The 4085-nt window shown below is 38.2% G+C and overlaps 1 pseudogene; it reads left to right on the top strand.

The window, feature by feature from the left end:
- The first annotated feature begins 388 nt into the window (after positions 1–388).
- Positions 389–2368, top strand: LOC148940380 (hypoxia up-regulated protein 1-like; annotated as a pseudogene).
- The last annotated feature ends 1717 nt before the right edge of the window (positions 2369–4085 follow it).

The raw sequence follows: 4085 nt of genomic DNA, 5'->3' as shown, positions 1-4085 counted from the left end.
TCACCGAAATAACATTGGACTTGACATCAGTAAATGAAAGCGAATTATGTTTCTACAATTGTTACTGATTATTTCTCCAAACCCTGGCAGAGTTGAGTTACTGTTAGTCTTAATATCAAATGGAGCCCCCGTCTATCCCAGACATATTCTTACATATACATTATTGGTAGCACAGACCAAGGCACTGGGGACCAAAAAGTGTGGCACATACGGCCCACGGAAGGCACACTTTTTGTACCAATACTTGTTATATATCTAACAGGCCCAAAACATGAATATCAGAGCGAGAAAAACTCGTACATTTCACGGCACATTGGAGTGTGGTGTGGCACTGTGGTGAGCGTTTACTTACAACCCCTACTTTGGGCATTTTTACTCGAAACTTTGACACCCATACTTCACATCTGTTATAGCTTATCAGACAGCTAAAACAAAAGAAAGAGGGTACTCTGAGACGAATCCCCAACTAGCCGTTGTAGGCGTGGGATTTGATTGAATCCTTGGTGGATCTGAAATCCAGAGAAGACTTCAGTTACATTTGGCAAATGCATTTAATGAGATGAAAAAGACTGAAAACGATGTAACGAAGAATCCTCGAGCTTTTGCAAAACTCTTCAAAGAAGCTGGGCGTTCAAAAAATGTCCTGAGCGCAAATTCTGAACATTTTGCACAAATAGAAGGTCTTTTAGACGAAAAAGACTTTAAACATTTAGTGACACGAACCCAGCTTGAAGAACTGTCAGCTGATCTATTAGATAGATTGCAAGGACCCCTTCTGCAAGCTCTGGAAACATCTGGACTTTCTATGGATAGGATTGAACAAGTAATTTTAGTTGGAGGAAATACTCGGATGCCCGCAGTGCAAGCACGTTTGATTGGAATCACCGGCCGTGAATTGAGTAAGAATATTAATGCTGATGAAGCATGTGCTCTTGGGGCTGTCCACCGCGCAGCAGATCTAAGCACAGGTTTTAAGGTTAAGAAATTTATAATAAAGGATTCAATAATGGTACCTATTGAAGTAGAGTTTGAGCGTCAAGTAGATGAGGAAAAGAAAGGAAAGGCTGTTAGAAGAACATTGTATTCATTCTTGAATCCTTATCCACAGAAGAAGATCTTGACATTTAACAAGCACACGGAAGATTTTGAATTTAACGTTAATTATGCTCCTACTGAGCAAATGAAACTGAATCCGTCAATTTTGAACATTAGCGTGGTTAAACTGGATGGAGTCAAACGAAGTATTGAAAAGAATACTGAAAGTAGTACTGAATTTAAAGGTATTAAAGTCCATTTCTACATAGATGAAAGTGGTATTTTAAATTTGAATTCTGTTGAAAGCACATTTGAAAAGTTAAATCCGGACGAGACTGGAAACGCCACCTTTCCTGAAAATCCTGAAGCAAATACAACAAACGACTATAGCACAAATGGACGCAATAGCACAGCTGCAAAGAAAGAAAAGAAACCAGAAGTAATCACCATTAAAGAAGAAATAGCTTTTGTTGAATCTTACCTAGACCTTACTGATTTTACCCCTCAAACTTTTAACGTCATAATGGACAGAGTTCGGAAAATTAACAAAGCGGACAAAATAAAAAAGAAAGAGAGCAGGCATTTAACCTTTTAGAATCATATGTTCTGGAAATGCAAAATAAAATTTATGAAGATGAACATGCATTAGTGTCAACAGACGAAGAGAAAGAAGCAATTCGCACTAAATGCTCAGAAGTTGCCATTTGGTTTGATGAATATGGTTTTGAAGCTTCAACTGATACTCTTCGTCAAAAACTATTGGATGTCAAAGAAATTGCTAAAGATGTAGAATTCAGAGCTGCGGAAATGAAAAACCGAGACCAGGCAGTTTCTGTTCTTGTACAAGCTTTGAATGTTAGCTCCAATACTGTTGAAAGACTTAGAAATGTCACATCTTAAGAGCGATGCTTGGAAGAAGATGAATCTAATAGTCTTTCTGCATTCATTAATAGGCCTAAAGCATGGCTCATCGACACAATGTCAATTTTAAAATCTAAGGCACCTACTGAAAATCCTAGCTTTACTAATTTAGCCTTTCTGGATAAAGCCAATGATTTAGAACGTGAGCTGCGCATTTTGACCACGAGGATGCAGGCAAACAGAGCAAGAAAATTGAAGGAGGCTGTTGAAAAGATTAGAACAAAGAATGAGACAAGTAGCTGGAAAGGTAAATTCAAAAAGATGAACGAAACTGAAGACAAAACTGAACAGGAGCCCGAAAAAAACAGAAGATGAGCCACAAAGACGGAAAAACGAAGCAGAAGAAGAATTGAAGACCGATCAAAACAAAGCCAATGGCAAAGATAGTGACAATTCAAATTTAGAACTATGATTTTAACTTGTCCTAGCATTGATTTTTTAATTTATTTATGAAAAGAAGAAGAATTAATGGAATTCTACTTTTTTAGTTTTACATGAAATATATTGACTATTAATAAGTTTGAACTTCAAACATTCAATTGAGGTAAAATACATGGTCGTGGTTTTACACAATAAATCGCAATTTGTTTTGTTTATAAAAAAAAAACTTAAAAATTTCACTTTGACAAAAGAAACTATATACATACCTAAAAATATTAAAATAAGTTTTATTTCATCTCAATCAGAGGCAACGCTGTAGCGTTGCCTATAGTAAAGGCCATACGGCTCCCATATTTTATTATTATTATTTTTTTCCAGAGGGACTTCATATGGAAGGGGTCGTCGTAGAAGCTTCAAAGAGGCCTCATTCGATTGGAAATCGAGAGTTCTAGTGCCCTTTTTAATAGTCGAAAATGATTGGAGGGCAACTAGCCCCCCCCCCCCACGTTCATCATTCTCCCAAACACATCTAATAAAAATTTTGAGGTAGCCATTTTTTTCAGCGTAGTTGATTTCTAGATAAAAAAATATATTTTTGAGGAGGATACTCCCCCACAACCTTCAGGGCAAGGGTTTTAAGTTATGCCCTAGGGGCATATAAGGTTTTTTATAGATGGCGTTGTCGTAAAAACTTCAAAATAGGCTCATTCGATTGGAAATTAAAGAGCTAGGGCCCTTTTTAATAGTCGAAAGTGATTGGAGTGTAACTAGCCCCCCCCCCCCCACGCCCATCATTTCCCCAAACACATCCAATCAAAATTTTCAGATAGCCATTTTGTTCAGCGTAGTTGATTTCCAGATAGAAAATATATTTTTGAGGAGGACACTCCCACAGAACCATCAGGGCAAGGGTTTCAAGCTATGCCCTGGGGGCATATAAGGTTTTTATAGAAGGCGTTGTCGTAGAAACTTCAAAACAGGCTCATTCGATTACAAATTAAAGGGCAAGTGTCCTTTTTAATAGTAAAAAATGATAGGAGGGCAACTAGCCCCCCCCCCGCGCCCATCATTCCCCTAAACAAATCCAATCAAAATTTTGAGATAGCCATTTTGTTCAGCGTAGTTGATTTCCAGATAGAAAATATATTTTTGAGGAGGATACTCCCCCACAACCCTCAGGGCAAGGGTTTTAAGTTATGCCCTGGGGGCATATGAGGTTTTTATAGAAATCGTTGTAGAAACTTCAAAACATGCTCATTCGATTGGAAATGAAAGAGCTAGTGCCCTTTTTAATAGTCGAAAGTGATTGGAGTGTAACTAGCCCCCTCCCCCCCACGCCCATAATTTTCCCAAAGACATCCAATCAAAATTTTGAGATAGCCATTTTATTCAGCGTATTTGATTTCCAGGTAGAAAATATTTTTTTGAGGAGGACACTCCCCCACAAACCTCAGGGCAATAGTTTTAGGTAATGCCCTGGGGGCATATAAGGTTTTTATAGAAGGCGTTGTCGTAGAAACTTCAAAACAGGCTCATTAGATTGGAAATGAAAGAGCTAGTGCCCTTTTTGATAGTCGAAAGTGATTGGAGTGTAACTAGCCACCCCCCCCCCCCACGCACATCATTTTCTCAAACACATCCAATCAAAATTTCCAGATAGCCATTTTGTTCAGCGTAGTTGATTTCCAGATAGAAAATATATTTTTGAGGAGGAAACTCCCCCAAAACCCTCAGGGCGAGGGTTTTAA

The sequence above is a fragment of the Artemia sp. Qi Xiang Cuo genome, chromosome 20 (genome assembly GCF_049724085.1).
Source record: "Artemia sp. Qi Xiang Cuo chromosome 20, ASM4972408v1, whole genome shotgun sequence".
In the NCBI taxonomy this organism is placed as follows: domain Eukaryota; kingdom Metazoa; phylum Arthropoda; class Branchiopoda; order Anostraca; family Artemiidae; genus Artemia; species Artemia sp. Qi Xiang Cuo.
The sequence above is the reverse complement of the archived record's forward strand: the minus strand, read 5'-3'. Positions and strand labels throughout refer to the sequence as shown.